Here is a 19,980-nt window from a genome sequence, read left to right as displayed (position 1 = left end):
AAATCTCTCATTCCCAAAATACTTGTGGTAATAAGCATTCTTGACACTAAGGGTATAACAATATCTACTGTTCATAGAGCGCACACAATGTTGTAACTCAGATACACTTTATACTAAACTTAGCCTGCCAGATAAGCATTATTATCTTTGTTAAATGGATGAAGACGGTACTAAGAGAAGCCACAGACTTTTCCCAAACACATAAAGATCATAGGTCATAGTGCTAAGATTAGAATCTTTCTGAGTGTGCTTTCCTACCTACTATAACAAATTCTCTATGTAAAACTGGAAAGTTAACCTAAAAGTCAGATACTTTACCAGTGTAAGGGAGACGGATGCCTGAAAATAATGGCATCTAATACATTATAAAAGTTGACAGTCATTTTTCTGTAAAAATTGAACTACCTCAAAATGCATGTAAATGCAGTAAAACGGAAATTTCCACTGTATAATTAGCTGGTCCAATGTATCCAAAGAATAGAGTACTAAATATATTTCCTAAAACGCTTGCTTCTTCTAAGATTTTTGGGGACAGCAGACTCTTAGCATCGTGCTCTATTCTGCCTTGTACTGTACACTGACAGATCTAATCCCCACTAGAGCAGTATTTCCCATCAACAGATATTTAGAAAGTGTTTTCATTTGGAGGATATTTGAGTCTTAAGTTACTGACCTTTGTCCTGATGCAGAACCAAAAGTGTTTCCATACTGTTGTCTCCTTGAGTCATCTCAATTATAACAAAACAAAATAAATCTTGAGGACAGAAATGCACTTAGGATAGCTGATTTACTATTGTTCCAAGCTAACAAAAGTCTGTTTCTTTCTTCCTAGTGCATTTCAGATGTGATAATAACAAAATAAATCTCTTAGAAACAAACAAATCTCTTTGGGAGCTGGAGAAAAGCTCTTAAAAGAGTCATTTTGAGGTACCCAATTTCCTCTCTTCAACGTTTGGATGTTCAGATATGTTTTGGAGAGAAAGACACTAAAAGACTAGATGGCAGACACCTTGTCTCCTTTTTGGGACACTTCGTTAAAAAACAAAGCACTTAAATGTGCTGCCTAGTAGCTCATTTTATATTTATTTTTTCCATTCCTTCCAAGGTGTCAAGTGTGTTCTAATGGACTCATATTTATACTAACATTTATATATAATGAGAGGAAATGACTTTGGAAAAAAAAAATAGGCGTGTTTATGCCATACAATTCCAGAAAGGAACAGACTAATATGTTTCTCTCCACACTGCCTTTGCATTTTTTCTGATTGCACTTCACCTCCACACTGTGATATTACCACTGTTCTACAGAAAACTTATGCTTATTAAGGTGGAAACCAAACTCCTCACTCCCCACCCGTGCTCCTAAAGTTCTCTTCAAATGTGTCCTTGTCCCAGCTAACAAAGGGCAGTGAGTTCCCTGGGTTTCCTTCTTTCCTGTACATCTCAACAGGGTGCTGGAGAGGCTTGCTGTCCTGAACCGCCCACGGGCACAGACAAGAAGCTCCAAGTAAAAGTTCCTTGTTTCCCCTAATCAAAGGACCAGAAAAAAGGATGACTTAACAACAGAAAACTTTCTTGGCAATGTACTCCCTGCTCCAGCCAAACACCAATGGAAAAACTGCACCCCTCTCTTCACACCTATGGCTTCTGCAGGGTCTAGTGAAATCTGACCTTCAAACTCCACCTCCCTCAACCATGGAAGCAGGAGACAGGATGGTGTCAATTGGTCACAGCAGGGAGGTTCTTCACCCCTCAGACAACAGAGGCAGATGGCACTCTGATTTCACCCCCAGGTAGTACCAATGGAGTCCAGGAACTGAGCCTTCACCACTGCTGGGCAGTACTGAGACACAATAAGACAGGTCAAACAAGGCTAGTAACCATCCTATTCCACACACAGTGCCCAGTTTCATCACCAGTGTGAGGGGGGCAGGGACTGAGCCTCCACATCCACCTGACATCCATGAGACAGAACATAGTCTGGGGGTAGAGATAGTTAACACTCTCAGCTTCTCCATTATTTGTCAGCAGTGCCTTGCTAGAAACTGAGTCAGAAGGGAGTGGTACAATATTTTCAAGTTCTGAAAAAAAAGCAGAGTCAACAACAAATTCTATATCCAATAAAATATATCAGGAATGTGAAATGTATCAAGAATGAAATAGAAATATAGACAAGTTTAGATGATGGAAAACAGAATTTGTTGCTAGCAGACTTATTCTTGAAGAATGGCTAAAGGAATTCTCTGACTAGAGAGAAAACAGTATCAGAAAAAGACTTAGAACTTCAGAGAAGTAAGTAACAACAAAATGGATTACACAATGAAAGAACAACAAAATGACTATCCTTCATCTCATGTTGTTTCTTTTGCCATATTTGATGGCTGAAGCAAAAATTATGAATGTATGTAGAGGAAATACAATTATACTTAAAAACTGGGCGGGGTAAAGAGAACTTTATGAAATTAAATACAGATTTAGTCATGCGACTCTACTGTATAAACACTTTCCATGGTTAAAATTGCACTTATGATAAACTTCAAAATTCTTCTTTTTTAATGTTTTATTTTTCAGAGAGAGAGAGAGAGGGAGAAGATCTGAAGAGGACTCTGTGCTGAGAGCAGAAAGCATGGTACAGGGCTCGAACTCACAAACCACGAGATCATGACCTGAGCTGAAGTCAGACATTTAACCAACTAAGCCACCCAGGTGCCCTTAAACTTCCAAATTCTTAATAAACCTGGGAGGACTTACATACTCTGGTGACAGCTACATCTTCTTTCTTCACCTTCAACCACTTTCATCCCTCCCCTACTGTACTCCTCCTGCTCTGACTTGCTTTCACTTGCCCTTTCAGGACTTTTGTACATGTGTTCCAATTTCTGAAATGCTTTTCATCTAGCTTCTAATTATTCCTTAGGTTGAAAGTCAAAGGTCACATCCATAGGAAATATTTCTCTGATTCCAACCCAATCTAAATTAGATACTTGTTTAAATTTTTTTACTACACCCTTCCCAGTCATTCATAACATACAACAATGGGGGCCATCATGTGTTTGGGCAATGTATATTTTTTTAATTAAAAAAAATTATTTTAGAGAGGGACAGAGCAAGACAGCACGTGAGCAAGGGAGAGGGGCAGAAGGAGAGAGAGAGAAATTTAGCAGGCTCCAAGCTCAGTTCAGAGCTCGACACAGGCAAGATTCAAACTCAGGACCCTGAGACCATGACCTGAGCTGAAATCAAGAGTTGGACGCTTGGGGTGCCTGGGTGGCTCAGCCAGTTAAGTGTCTGACTCTTTATTTTGGCTCAGGTCATGATCTCACAAACTGTGAGATCAAGCCCCACATTAGGCTCTGTACTGATAGTGTGGAGCCTGCTTGGGATTCTCTCTCTTGCCCTCTCTCTGTCCCTCCCCTGCTCTCTCTCTCTCAAAATAAATAAATAAACTTAAAAGAGAGGGATGGAGAGAGAGAGAGAGAGAGAGCGAGAAAGAGAGAGAGAGAGAGAGAGAGAGAGAGAGAGAGAGAGACTTAAATGACTCAGCAATCTAGGTCCTCTGGGCAAATATTTTGTATATCTCTTTTCACTTGATTCATTGCTCCATATGGGCAAAGGAAAAGTTCTTTCCATCACTGTATTTTCACTTGGCACAGGGCCTGACCCACTGAAGAAGTTCAATAGGATTTGTTCAACCAATAAATTAAGTAGGAGTGGATTTTTCCCTGGGATTTTGCTTTAAATACATTTAGCATTACAGGTACACTGTTGGATGTCTAGATATTTATTAAGGGCTTATACAAAATGTTTAAAACCTGCAAAAAACATTACCAATTCAGTAATATGTAATAAAATATATTGCAACATTAAGGCTAAGGAAATATTTCAGAATTAAGAAAACTGGCTTCATGATGATTAATTACAATGTATAATTCTGAATTGAATCCTGGACCAGACATTTTAAAAACTATTGAGAATATTATTGAGACAATCAACAGCACTTGAATATGAATCAAGGATTAGTTAAAAAATGAATTATTAATGAAAGGAGGCATGATGTCAAAGTACTCTCAAATTATTTAGAGGTAACAAGAAAATAAACTACGTATGTATGGGGAGAAAAAGAACATGAACAAGAGAGTGACTAAGTGATAAAGCAAATTTGAAAAAATATGAACAATGGGTAAATCTAGGAAAATACCTGAGAGTTCTTTGTAGAATTCTTCCAACTTTGTAAATATGAATTTAAAAATACAAAGTCTTAAAAGAAAGAGATTTATGTAAGCCTACAGAAAACCATTGTCTAATACACTGGAATTATATATTCACACACACACACACACACACACACAGAAACACACACACACACAAAATTCTTAAAATTTTTTCTTGAAGTTCTGGTGTCCCTGGTAAAGAGATCAATTAACTCCAGAAACTCAACAATAATAAAAAAAAATATTACATAAAATATAAGTATTTGAACTGACCTAACATAATTTATGATCATGAACCCATAAATAGAGAACAAATCAAATTATATTTCCTATCTATTCACGGGTATGGAATATTTTTTTCCACCCATGACATTAGATCTGCCAATAATGTAAAAAACAGAAAAAATATTTAAATATTTTAAAAGGTGCTGAAATTTTTTTTTTTTTATTTTTTTTTAAATTTTTTTTTTCAACGTTTTTTATTTATTTTTGGGACAGAGAGAGACAGAGCATGAAGGGGGGAGGGGCAGAGAGAGAGGGAGACACAGAATCGGAAACAGGCTCCAGGCTCCGAGCCATCAGTCCAGAGCCTGACGCGGGGCTCGAACTCACGGACCGCGAGATCGTGACCTGGCTGAAGTCGGACGCTTAACCGACTGCGCCACCCAGGCGCCCCAAAAGGTGCTGAAATTTTAAAGAATAATGAATCTCTAGCATTTTATTGTACTGAGAATTAGATTAGGTTAGGACAGGCCATTTATACGCTACAAGAGAGTCATTGTCCTCAGCTCATTGAGAAGATAATATATGTAAATCGTCTTGTCAATAACCACAATAGCAATATAGAAATTTTAAGAAATTATATAGGAAAGCCTAAACTTTATTATAACAGAGAATGCCAGTTTAAATTTGAAATCTTCATGTGAATAAAATAGTGATCAACATTACCAAAATGAAAGTATATTTTGGCTTTATAAAGCTGAGGTTTATAAAATGTGGAATATATATTCTAACAAAATATTGAGCTCTAAAAAGGAAGGAAAGTGTCACATGATGACACTATTGTATAAATTTGAGGTTTTTTGAATAGGTCAGGTATAACTTACTCAGAGTTGAAGATTAGGTGACAAATGACTAAGGACTAAAATAATTATTTTACTTTAAGAAGGAAAATAAAGCATCAAGTAACAGTTTTGAAAGAAAGAAAGAAAGAATGAGTGAATAAAAGAAAGAAAGAAAGAAAGAAAGAAAGAAAGAAAGAAAGGTAGAAGAAGACAGAAAAGGAAGTGAAATTTAGTATTTGAAAAATACAATATTTAAAGAATCCAACTTGATGTGAAAATTTATCTGTCATATTATCACAAAATGATATCTATAATGATTAGGTAGCAGATCCTAATATATGGGAATTTTGGTTTCTGATTATGATTTGGAAAGACAAAAAAGAATATCACTCCTACCCTTACAACAAGAGCAACAAAACACATCCTCCAAACTATCTGAACAAATTTTCTAAAATCCGTCAGAGGGTTGAGGTCACAGGGCAATAAGTTCACATAAAATCTAAGGAAAAATGGATGTCTCTAAATAAAGGTAATCATGCATTTGTTTATCACCGCAAAGTGTTCAAAGTTCAGCTGAAAAATAGACTGCCAAAGACCAAATAAGAAAACATGAAATCGTTGGGAGACACTGACACAAAGGGTATTAGCACCTACTCACAGGTTTTTTGTTTGTTTGTTTGTTTTGTTTTTTGTTTTTTTCCCACGGACCTAATGTGTGCTCTCATAAAAACTGGAAGCAAGGGAGAGTCCTGAGAAACACCCCTGGTTGCCCAGTCCTGGAAAGGGGATAGCAGCCACTGCCCAAAAGGCAAGGAGTCCTGTCTGGATCCTTTCTTCTGTCTCTTTTATGGAATAAAAACCTCAAATCACTGGGGTATCTAGGTGGCTCAGTTGGTTAAGCCTTGGACTTTGGCTCAGGTCATGATCTCATGGCTCATGAGTTCAAGCCCCACATCGGGCTCTCAGCTAACAGCTAGCCCGGAGCCTGCATCGGATTCTGAGTCTCCCTCTCTCTCTGCCCTTCCCCCACTTGCACTCTGTCTCTCTCAAAAATAAACATTAAAAAAATTTCTTAAAGGAAAAAAAACCTTAAATCACTATGGAAAAGGCAACAAATCCTGGCACCCTTAGCACACTTATGAAAACACACTGTTGCCAGGGAAAAAGAATAGAAAATCCCTTGATTTTTTTTTAGGAGAAGGGAAAGAATATGTTCTAGGCATGAATTCCAGCCAAGGACAGGGCAAAATGGCTGGGAAGTCCTTATCCCCAAGATAGAGATGCTGTAACTGTCTGAGAGGAAGGCTTAATTACAACAATAGAAAAAAAAAAAAGACGAAAGAATAAAACCAAAAGAGCAAAACATTCAATAACTATGAGATAATATAAAAGGTTTTTTTAAAAGTTTTTATTTAATTCCAGTTAGTTAACATACAGTGTAGCATTAGTTTTAGGTATACAATGCAGTTATTCAGCACTTCCATACAATATCCAGTGCTCATCACAAGCGCACTCCTTAATCCTCATCACCTATTTAAACTATCCCCCCGCCCCTGCATAACTGAGACAGAGAACAGGGTAGAGAAATATTTGATGCATCGATGGCCATATTTTTCCCCAAATTAATGACAAATCCTATGGATTTAAGAAACTCAAAAAATAGCAAACAGGATAAATATCAAATACACACACATACACACATACATAGTCATATCATATTAAAACTGCTTTAAAGGAAAGACAAAGAGGAAGAGTTCATTGCAGCCAAAACAAGCAAAACTCATTTTTAAGGGGAACAAAGGGAAGAATTAAAACAGACTTCTTATCAGAAACTATACAAGCTGGAACACAATGGAATGGCATCTCTTATGTCCTTAAAGAATCAACAAAACAAAACTTTGAAAACAGTATTCTAAACCCAGTGCAAGTAAGTTTCAAAAATGAAGGAACGAATAAAGGCTCTTTCAGGTAACCAAACATTGGGAGAACTCATTGGTAATGTACTTGTAGTTCAATAAATGTTAACAAAAGCCTTTAGGCAGAAGGAATATGATACTAGATAAATACATGAATCTATTTCTTTCTACACAAAAAATAGAGTGTTAGAAATGAAATGAAGGTAAATGTCAAATTCACTTTTTCTGATCTTTAGTAACACCAAGTGATAACTATCTAAAACAGAGATAATAGCAATATATTATGTGCTTCAAGTATATGTAAATATTAAATGTATGACAAAGAAATGGAAGGAGGAAATGGGAGTGGACTGCTTTAAGCTCCTTAGCCAACAGCAAAGCCTAAGAATTAATAATTGAGATTGGTTAGGTTGTAGTATAAAAATCAATATGTAAAAATCAATTTCATATCTATGTACCAGCAATGGAAAATTGGGTATTGAATTTTTAAAAAAATACCACTTACAATAGCACTAAAAAAAGAGTTGTAGGTGTACAGGTTTGGTATTGATTTTGTTACCTTACAAATTCCTAAAATGCAGGTAAAATCATACCCGACTTGCTCCTGGGAATATGTTTCTTTTCCTTTTAACATAAGGTAAGGAATGTTTTTTTCTGAGTTTTTGCTTAAGGATGTAGAAAATTAAATTTTAACTGTTGAAAACAGAATAATCACACACTAGGGAATTAGGGATTTAAGTGTTTCAGGTGTTTCAGAAAAGCCTTAATAATCTGAAGTTTAACATACTCGTTTATATAACACACGAGCTCTAAGACTTTTGAGGTTCACTAATTCTCCCCACTGAACTCTAAGAACCCCATGTGCATATTTTCGAGATATCAAATGTATAATCTTGGAACGGTATTTGAAGTACAAAATGCATTTAATGAACTAAAATGATTCAAGAAGAACATATTGCACTTACAACACATACTCTATACTATGGGCTTCTAAAGAGAGGTGGATATGATGCTGTGAAGAAAAGCAATTGCATTCTCAGTAGGTTATCACAGTGTATTTTCAGAAGTTTCTAATTGAAGGCATGCTTCATTTGCGTTGGCTATAAAAAAACCTACATTTGCTCATGATTATGTCTGTAAATGCCCTCATAAAATGTACTCTAGCAAACACACCCGCACACTTGCATATGTGCACATGCATGCACGTAGTCACATTTTACAATTTACTAAGTAATCTTTTCATGTAGATTACTTCTCATTCCTTTTAGTTTTTTTCCTGAGATCTTTATGAAAATAGAAAGGTTAGACATGAATATAAATTAACTTAAATATATTTAATTTAATTTAATTAATTTATATTTAATTATATATTATATATATTTTATATATTTATATATACATTTTATATATTTATATATAATAAATAATTATATATTATAATTAATTAAATATAAATATATTAAAAATATTAAACAACCCTGTGTTTGGTTTATTAAATTTAATTTTAAAATGGAAAAATGTCATGAAGGAATTCCTAAATTCTGTATTCCATATCTTGATTTTTTTAACCAATGATTGAATGTTTTTCTTTAAAGCACTTTGCTTTGTTTAAATTTGTTTAAAACATTAATACACAGACACACGCACACACATACAGGAACAGGTCATGTATATCTACTACCAGTAGATATACACTTTATCTTGTCACTATCTAGCTCCTTGTTCAGTTCTCATTAAGGAATAAGGGGTGCTTCATAACATGCTCATCATATACATTCAAGATAGTTGCCCAGGATAGTCATTATTATTATAGAAAAATAAAGGACTGAATTGGGAATTGAATATTAATAGTGCCTTCCAGAAGAAAGCTCATCATATCAATCACTGATGGTATTCAGGTTTTTCTTCTCTGCTCTTCAGCTGGAATGATTAGAAATCATTGGACACCAAAATAATCTCCATTCTAAATCTCATTGTCATTTACAGGATAGGTTATTTGTAATACTGAGAATCTCTACCTAAAAAAAGAAAAAAAAAAAAAACTTTTAGGAATCCTACCCACTTGAAGATGGGACAACTTATTTCAGAAATTAGAAAATACCTCAAGTTTATTGACCAAGAGACATATGCCAAAACGTTGGATCTGCCATTTAGTAAGCTTGTGATTTTGAATAAATTACCTAATCTTGTGAGCCTCAGATTCTTCAGAAGTAAAACTGTAAAGCTGATTCATAAACTGAATGCAGAGTAGTAAAACACTAAGAGTAGCATTCTTGGTCCTTAGTAATATCTAGTCATTGATAAATATTGTGCTATTATTAGAGTGGAAATAGTATATTATTGGAAAGAGAGAATGAAAGACCTCTGTTAAAACACAGGTTTCATCTGTGTGCTGCAAAAAATTATAGTTTATAGATTATTACTGATGTATTCAAAATATAGAGATATAGAAAATCAAGTCCAAGAAAGTCTTCTGTCCTTAATAGCTACAGGGAATGAGCATAGCCACATCCAGGCATTATATATTATAATAATGCATCTGGGAAGAGAGATACGGAGAATTTAGAGCTAAAATACATTCAATTAAGTTATAGAGCTTTCATGCCAAGTACCCATGTTTCTTTAATCTGTACCTAACTTTGCAAATAGAGCTAGATAGGGTGAAGTGTTTTCCTTCTCAAGATTTTTCAAACTTACCAGGAAATGAGGAAGAAGACACACATCATACAAAAAGAAATGCCCAGAGATTTCAATTTGAAATCCAAGACAAGTATGGTCTCCACCAACTCCTAAATTAATCACTTATTTATTTCTTCATTCAATTACTAATTACGGATATGTACCCTGGTACTGGCATCATTCTTGACAGACATTGGAGATACTGTGCCAAGCAAGACAGAAGCCTCTGCTTTTATGGAATAAACATCTATCTGCGAGAATAAATTACACTGTTAGGTGCCTGGGTGACTCAGTTGGTTGAACATCTGACTTCAGCTCGGGTCAAGACCTCATGGTTCCTGAGTTTGAACCCCGCGTTGGGCGCTGTGCTGACAGCTCAGAGCCTGAAGCCTACTTCAGATTCCGTATCTCCTTCTCTCTCTGCCCGCCCCCCCCCAGCCCCCCCGCTCTTGCTCTCTCTCTCTCACAAATAAATAAACGTTAAAAAATTTAAAAAATAAAAATAAATTACATTGTTGAAATTATTTTATTTATTTGGTAGCTACCACTCTAAGTAATAAAGAGATAAACATAATTTCAGAAAATTGTAAAGAAAATGAAGTAGGGAGATTTCTTCATGATCAAGATCAACTTTGGTTTCGATAGTCAGGAAGACTTTTCTGAAGAGGAGACGTTGGATCTAAGAACTGCACGAGCAGATTTGAACTTTCAAAGATTTAAAGCAAAGCCCTGAAACTAGAATGCTTTCCCTTATTCTGAACTCCATGATTATTCTGCTCAAAATTCTAAAGATCATGGAGATTGAGGGGAGGCCCTTGCAAATGGACAATATCTCAGATCAAGTCCTAACCTACAAAGAATACCTGAACATGGTACAGGAAGCTAAAATTGGTTCAAGGAAATGAGAGTTAAAAAGATGCTGAAATAAACTAAAGGAAAAGGAGATCATAAACATGAGACTCAACCACATTCTGCACATAAAGATCAAAGGAAAAGTAGAATAGAAATCCCAATGTCCGAGGCCTGTGGATCATGTATTAATATATGTATTCATTCACGTATGAATGTTTTCATTTCTTCATTTAATTAGCATGTGGGAATTTGTGGCAATAGTAAATCAAGAAAAAGATGACAGAAAATTCTATATATAGCTTTAGAGCTGCACAATCCAATAAAGTAGCTACTAGCAACATGTGACCACTAAAATCAAAATTAAATACAATTAAAAGTTCTGTTTCTCCCACATTTTAAGTCCTCAATATCCAAATGTGGCTAATAGGAACCATACTGAATGACACAAACGGAATGTTTCTGTCTCCACAGAAAATACAATAGGATAGTACCACTTCATAGGTTTAAAAATGAACAAGAGTTTTCCAGTGATAATGTTTTAAATGTTCTGAAATTTAGAAGGCAGTTCGTGTCTATGGATGAATTAATGTAAAATAATAATTATGATAATCTATGTAAAAATAGAGTATTAAACATAAGCCAGGAGGGTTAAGAACAAAACTCTACAGATTATTCAAAGCAGTAGGAAGAGCCAGTCATCCTGATGGAGATAGGAAAAAGGAGATAAGAGAAAATATGAAATTATCTTTTGTCATAAAAAAACAATGAAAAAAATAGTTTCCTAAAGGATTATTAAAAAACCCTAACAGTCACTGAAGACTAAAGATTAAGAAAAGATGAGTAAATTTGTGGATTAGTAGCTCTAATATATTGATTGGTGTGCACATTTGCAGCATTTTCTTAAATTAGCAGAGTTGAGGATGAGAAGAACTTGGAGGGAACTCTAAAGTGTGGATTTTGATAACATATTTTAAATTACTTTGGTTCACAATTTGTAATGGGAAGTGAAATAGTTTTGACATACCTAATGGAGCATGGTTCACATAATATATCTGGTAGGAGATTAAAATGCTATGCCAGGGGCGCCTGGGTGGCTCGGTCGGTTAAGCATCCGACTTCGGCTCAGGTCATGATCTCGCGGTCCGTGAGTTTGAGCCCCGCGTCGGGCTCTGTGCTGACAGCTCAGAGCCTGGAGCCTGTTTCGGATTCTGTGTCTCCCTCTCTCTGTGGCCCTCCACCATTCATGCTCTGTCTCTCTCTGTCTCAAAAATAAATAAACGTTAAAAAAAAATTTTTTTAAAAAAAAAATAAAAAAAAAAATGCTATGCCAAAGCAAAGGTTAATTGTCATTTTAACATACCTATATTTACCATACACACATATTACACACACACGCGCGCGCGCGCGAGCTTGCACACACAAACACATACACACACGTTAGAAGTATAAATGGGAAAATCAGACACCATAGAGCCCCTAATGCACCTCTAGAATATTATTAAGGAATAATAAAATGTCACCATATTTAGACTTAAAGTATCTTTGTTGAAGACACTTTATGCAAAATGAAGCTCACCATCAGTACAAAGAATGTATCATGTAAAACAGCAGTGCAAATGCCAGTTTCGAGATATCTGAAAAGAGTAACCTGTCGACATTACTTAAAAGAGTAAAATCTTTTTTGAAAAGTAAATACTTGGGAAGGAACAATTATGGTTTAATCTATAATTTAGCAACAGCATGGTGTTGCTACACTAATTAGCAAGCAAGACTTCCTCCAAGGATTATCACTGTTTATCACAGAATAGAGTGACTATGCCCAGACTATCCCATTATAGAGGGTCATGCCTTAAGGAACCAATCATTATTAGTCAGCAAAGCTGACTTAAAAATTATAAACTTCGTTGTATAAAACCTGGTTTCACAGGGCTATTTTTTTTACCCTTCTCACTAAACTCCCTAAGGGTGTTGCACTAAGGGAGTTTACCTTATCCCCTCCTAGTGTCACTGATAGTGTTGGTGGCAGGCTTATAACAATGATTCCTGGAGAAAAGGAAGAGGAACATGATATCTTCAGCCCCATTAATCTAGCACCCATAAAGACAGTCTGTTCCCAGAAGACCCTGTCTGACTAGCCTCTATCAGACCATACCAATATAACTATGATAAGGATACTTGAGGTTCTTTCCCAGAAGATTATGTAGATCTCAAGAATGTAGTACCATGTGAGAGGAAGAAATGTAACTCTCATTTAGAGATTGCCTTGTATCATGTAAAGCAGACATCACTAGATGATAACCATCTAGTTAAAGATGGAAGGTGCTCTACGGAAGCCAACTACCTCTTAAGATCTCTCAACTTTGTCCAGACGTTCAGTTTTTCTATCCTTTTGCCCATCCTCTACTGTTAATATTTTTCAGTCAGCTACATTCACTCCTCTCGTCTGGGTACTATATTTCTTGTGGATGAAAATACATATTTTGTCTCTTGGTTCTTTTAGCATCATGACCTGGAACAGAACTTTAGCCTTAAGTTAACAAGGTTTGCCTTGGTTCCAAATGGCAGACTTTATCAGGGGAAGATGAAGTCTATTGCAATGAAGTTGCAAATGGATGGTTCAACTTAGTTCAATCTACCCTCCAGAGAGACTATGCCTGTTTTCTTTGTAAGTCACATAAGAAGCAAACAAAACACAATTCTCCAAAACAAGCTTTCTTTCCCCTTGTCAATGTAGTAAGTCTTTTCACTAACTGTTAAGAAATATTGACACAGTTTTGCTTGTCTTTCTTATAAAACAAAAGAAGTCTTTAACTACAAACGCCCTTCTCTTTCATATCTAAGTGATATCAGTGCCATAGAGTATTTGGAACATTCTCTTCCTCTGACGAGAACAAGGTGGCACATTGGTGATATAGCTTATGTAAAATGTTATATTAAACATAAGCAAATAATCATAGAACACTGCGTACACAGCCAATAAAGACAGCAAAGTATTAAATAATCACGCAACAAATTTATATTTTTGTTAAATTTAATCTTTATACCATAAATTTTACAGAGTTGTATGTAATGGTATGGAAACTGATTTTCAGAACTAACTTTTTTTGCAAACTTATTCAAACCTTTTTATTTATATAAGTCATCATAAACTACCAGCTTTCTTCTATTAAATTGGTAGAGAGTTCCATTTAACAAAAAATACAAGTTACAAACTTCATTTCTCCATCATTTTGGAAGTAATTTGAATATCTTAATTTCCTTAGTGAGGGGGTATAACTTCATAATTCTAAGTGAGTTAAATAGGCAGTACATAGAAAAAATTGTTATTCAATAACTATACCAATCATAATTAATATTTGCAGTAATGACCACTTACTTAAGTCTTATAAGTATTATACTTAAGTACTATAATGAATTGCGCATTCTAATTTATTATTTTGCTTTCCCAATTGTTAGAAACACTAGTGTAGCAAAGAACTCATTCTTGCAATCTGCTTTGTTGGAAACAAATATTTATACAGCACCTATTCATAATACATCCTTTTTACCAGAGAAAAATGCCTCATTATTATGCTAAACTAATATACTGAGTGTTTAAATAATATTGTTCAACAGGTATATTAATATAATACTTTCTGAGTGGTTTCTCTGTGTTGCATTTTATTCAAATGGATACCTATATTCAAAATGTTTTATTGTACTTATTAAAAGTACTTGTTTTTACTTTCCTAACAAATATTCCCCCATGTTTAATGGTTTCCTTTATATGTGGGATCATTTTATCAGTGTACTTATGATCTGCAATAAATATTTTTGTTTTCTTTTTTTTTTTAATTTTTTTTTCAACGTTTTTTATTTATTTTTGGGACAGAGAGAGACAGAGCATGAACGGGGGAGGGGCAGAGAGAGAGGGAGACACAGAATCGGAAACAGGCTCCAGGCTCCGAGCCATCAGCCCAGAGCCTGACGCGGGGCTCGAACTCACGGACCGCGAGATCGTGACCTGGCTGAAGTCAGACGCTTAACCGAATGCGCCACCCAGGCGCCCCTATTTTCTAGTCTTGTGGATTTTATTATATTACGTTACTTCCCCTCACTCTTTCAGGCCACAAAAATAGTAATTATTCTTGTAATTCTTCACCTTTCATCATTCAATTATCAAAATTGGCAGTTCTTTTTTTGTCCTTGCTTTTAAATTTAAATTTTATTTAGTTAACATATGGTGCAATATTGGTTTCTGGAGTGAAATTCATTGATTCATCACTTACATACAACACCAAATGTTCATCAAAAGTACCCTCCTTAGTACCCATCACCCATCTAGCTCATCTCACACCCACCTCCCGCCATCAACCCATAGTTTGCTCTCTATCATTAACAGCCTCTTGTGATTTGTTTTCTCCTCTTCCCTTCCCCCCCCCCATTTCCATATGTTCATCTGTTTTCTTTCTTAAATTCCACATATCAGTGAAATCATACGGTATTTGTCCTTCTCTGACTGACTTATTTTGCTTAGCATCATACATTCTAGTTCTATCCATATCATATTTTATATATATATATATATATCTTTTTCACCTAGTCATCAGCCCATGGACATTTGGGCTCTCCATAGTTTGACTATAGTTGATAACACTGCTGTAAACATTGGGGTACATATATCTCTTCAAATCTGTATTTTTATATTCTTTGGGTGAATACCTAATAGTGAAATTGCTGGATTGTAGGGTATTTCTATTTTCAGTTTCTTAAGAAACTTCCGTACTATTCTCCAGAGTGGCTGCACCAGTTTCATTCCCACAAGCAGTTCAAGAATGTTCCCCTTTGTCCACATCCTCGCCAACACTTGTCGTTTCTTGTGTTGTTAATTTTAGCCATTCTGAAAGGTATGAAGTGGTATCCCTTTGTGGTTTTGATTTGTATTTACATGATGATGAGTGATGGTGAAGAACATCCTAATAAAGAATGAATAGATTAATCAGGAAATTGAAGAAGAAATTTAAAAAATACACAGAAGCAAAGTGAAAACATGACAGTCCAAAACCTTTGGGATTCAAGAAACGCAGTCCTAAGAGGGAAGTATATTGCAATTCAAGCCTATCTTAAGAAGCAAGAAAGGTTCCCAAAATACAACCTAAGCTTACACCTAAAGAAACTAGAAAAGGAACAGGAAATAAAGCCTAAATTCACCATAAGAAAGGAAATAATAAAGACTAGAGCAGATAAATTATTTAGAAACAAACAAACAACAACAACAAACCCAGTAGAATAGATCAAGGAAACTAAGAGCTGGTTCTTTGAAAGAATTGAAATTGATAAACCTGTAAGCAGGTTTATCATAAAGAAAAGAGAAAGAACTGAAACAAAATCATGAATGAAAAAAGAGAAATAACAAGTGGCACCACAGAAATACAAACAATTATAAGAGAATACTATAAAAAAATATATGCCAACATACTGGGAAATTTGGAATAAATGGACAAATTCCTAGAATCTCACAAACAACCAAAACTGGAACAGGAATAAATAGAAAATTTGAACAGACCCATAACAAGCAAAGAAACTGAATCAATAATTAAAAATCACCCAACAAAAAATAATCCTGGGCCAGATGGCTTCCCAGGGGAATCCTACCAGACATTTAAAGAAGAGTTAATACTCTGCTAGGAATTTACCTGAAGGATACAGGAGTGCTGATGCATAGGGGCACTTGTACCCCAATGTTTATAGCAGTACTTTCAACAATAGCCAAATTATGGAAAGAGCCTAAATGTCCATCAACTGATGAATGGATAAAAAAATTGCGGTTTATATACACAATGGAATACTACTTGGCAATGAGAAAGAATGAAATATGGCCCTTTGTAGCAACGTGGATGGAACTCGAGAGTGTTATGCTAAGTGAAATAAGTCATACAGAGAAAGACAGATACCATATGTTTTCACTCTTATGTGGATCCTGAGAAACTAAACAGAAGATCATGGGGGAGGGGAAGGAAAAAAAAAGTTAGAGAGGGAGGGAGCCAAACCATAAGAGATTTTTAAAAACTGAGAATAAACTGAAGGTTGATGGGGGGTGGGAGGGAGGGGAGGGTGGGTGATGGGCATTGAGGAGGGCACCTGTTGGGATGAGCACTGGGTGACTTATGGAAACCAACTTGACAATAAATTTCATATTAAAAAAATAAAGAAGAGTTAATACCTAATCTTCTCAAACTGTTCCAAAAGAATAAAAATGGAAGAACAACTTCCAAACTCATTCTCCATAGCCAGCATTACCTTGATTCCCAAACCAGATAATCACCTCACTAAAAAGGAGAATTACAGGCTAATATCCCTGATGAATATGATACAAAAATTCTCAACAAGAATTAGGAAATTGAATTTAACAGTACATTTAAAGAATTATTCACCATGATCAAGTGGGATTTATTCCTGGGCTACAGGGCTGGTTTAATATTCACAAATCAATCGATGTGATACACCATATTAATAAAAGAAATGATAAGAACCATATGATCCAGTCAATAGATGTAGAAAAAGCATTTGACAAAATGGAGCATTGATTCTTGATAAAAACCCTCAACAAAGTAGAGACAGAAGGAATATGCCTCAACATCATAAAGGTCATAAAAAAAGACCTATAGCTAATATCATCCTCACTGGGGAAAAACTGAAAGCCTTTTCCCTATGGTCATGACCGAGACAAGGATGTCCACTCTCACCATCACTATTTAATATAGTATTAGAAATCTTAGGGGCGCCTGGATGGCTCAGTCAGTTGAGCCTCCAACTTTGGCTCAGGTCATGATCTCACAGTTCGTGAGTTCGAGCCCTGCGTCAGGCTCTGTGCTGACAGCTCATAGACTGGAACCTGCTTCGGATTCTGTGTGTGTGTGTCTCTCTGCTCACCCTGCTCACACTCTGTCTCTCTCTCTCTCAAAAATAAATAAACATTAAAAAACATAAAAAAAGTCTTAGCCTTGGCAATCAGAAAACAAAAATAAATAGAAGGCATCCAAGTCAGTAAGGAAGAAGTCAAACTTCCACTATTTGCAGATGACATGATACTCCATGTAGAAAACTTGAAAGACTCTACCAAAAAATTGCTACAACTAACAAATGCATTTAGCAAAGTTGCAGAATATAAAATCAACATGCAGATATCTGTTGCATTTCTATATACCAATAATGAAGCATCAGAAAAAGAAATCAAGGAGCTGATTCCATTTGCAATTGTACTGAAAACAATTTGATTCCTAAATGTAATTCAGGAAACCATCAAAAGGATAACACAGGGAGCAAGCTCTTTGACCTTGGCTGGAGCAACTTCCTACTAGGCACGTTACCAAAGGCAAGGAACAAAGGCATACTTGAACTAATGGGACTTCATCAAGGTAAAAAGCTTCTGCACAGTGAAGGAAATAATCAACAAAACTAAATAGCAGCCTATAGAATGGGAGAAGATATTTGCAGATGACATCTCTGATAAAGGGTTAGTACCCCAAATCTATAAGGAACTTATCAAATTCAACACCCCAAAAACAAATAACCCAGTTAAGAAATGGGAAGAAGACATGAAAAGACACTTTTCCAAAGAAGACATCCAGATGGGTAACAGACACATGAAAACATGCTCAACAGAACTTACTTTTCTATAAATCATTTCATTGGCTACCCTGTGGAAAGCTGAAATATGAATACATTAAACAAAACATGAAGTTATTTTTTTAACTGAAAACACACCATTAGTTAAAGAATATCTTTGAAAAAACCTGTTTATTGACTTTAATATCCATGTCTCCCCTTCGTTAGTGATAACACACAAGAATTTTAGTTCAACACATGGATGCCCCAAATGAAGGACCACAATTTCCTAGCTTCTCTTGCAACTACTTGTTGTCAAATACAGAAGCTATGGGAGATATGAACAGAAGTTTCACGCACCATTTTTAAGAAATGCCCTTATAGAGGATATGTACTCTTCTCTAGTCTAACCATATTCCTGTTAGATGGAATATGTGAGTGAAGGTTAGAACTAGAATAGCCACTTCAGATTATAAGGACCCCTCTGGGGACTTCAAGTCAGTTAGAAGCAAGATGGGCCCATCTGGACTGTGAAACTTCTCTACTAATGATGAATTTTCCAGAATGTGATACAACTTATAAAGTTTTATGTCTGGCAAAATGTAATATGTTTTATGATACTTTTTAAAAGATAAATTGTGAATTGTGAGCACCACTAGGGTACTTGTCTTCCTGCCTTCTTTATTCATAAGTTACATGGCTAAATAGTTCCATTTTTGAAAAGTATGCTTTCTTTCTAACAACCTGTTGCTCAGTAAATACATGGTTTTGTTGTTTATGGTATATGGAACTTTGGTAAGCAATACTAAAGTAAGAGATACCAAGTATTTTTGCTTTTCAGGAAGATTTCTGTGTCTTGGAACAGTGGTTTCACTAGCTGTGTACCCTGAAGCTAATTATGTCATGTCTATGAATCTCAATTTTCTCAGTAGCAGCATGAAAAAAATAAGACTACTTCCTTTATCACACCATGTGAGAGTTAAATATAAAATAAAAAAAAAACTATTAATACTGTTCCAGACATCAAGATCTTAGTTAAATCAATTATGATGATGCTGATGATGATAATGATGATGACCATGATGAAAATGATCAATAAACAGGATAATTCTACATTTGAAATGTAGCAGAGAAGTTTAAAGTCATATCTCACACTAATCTATTTATATATTTCCTTCATACTAACTTTAAAACAAAATTAAAAAATGGATACTTTGGTACCGTGGGCCAAAATGCCTCTAAATATAAGTCTTATATTAAAGTAAATTCTAGGAGCAATAAGGGATTGTACAATAAAATATAATCGAACTTTGGTGAGATGAGTGCTTCTGAGAAATTATTTTTATTCCAAATTCCTGCAGAACCCCATCTTAAAGTCTAGTGGGTCAGGACAAATCTAGTATTTTGGTATAATTTAGTAAAACCAGGTTTTATAGGGTTTCTTCCCCTAGAATTTGACTGTACACATAATAAAATATTTATCAGAAATAACCAATTGCCTGGAATTTATATAATGATTCACATGTACATATGATCCATTTCTGTTTTATAATATGTAATTAATTGAATGATTTGAAAAACAGTTCACTACATTTGTAATATCTGGAGATTTTTTTCATATTTGACTCTAAGGAAAATTAAGTTTCTCAAGTCATGGAGTTTATAAGCACG

Source organism: Panthera onca, chromosome B2 (assembly GCF_046562875.1).
Source record: "Panthera onca isolate mPanOnc1 chromosome B2, mPanOnc1 haplotype 2, whole genome shotgun sequence".
NCBI lineage: Eukaryota > Metazoa > Chordata > Mammalia > Carnivora > Felidae > Panthera > Panthera onca.
The sequence above is the reverse complement of the archived record's forward strand: the minus strand, read 5'-3'. Positions refer to the sequence as shown.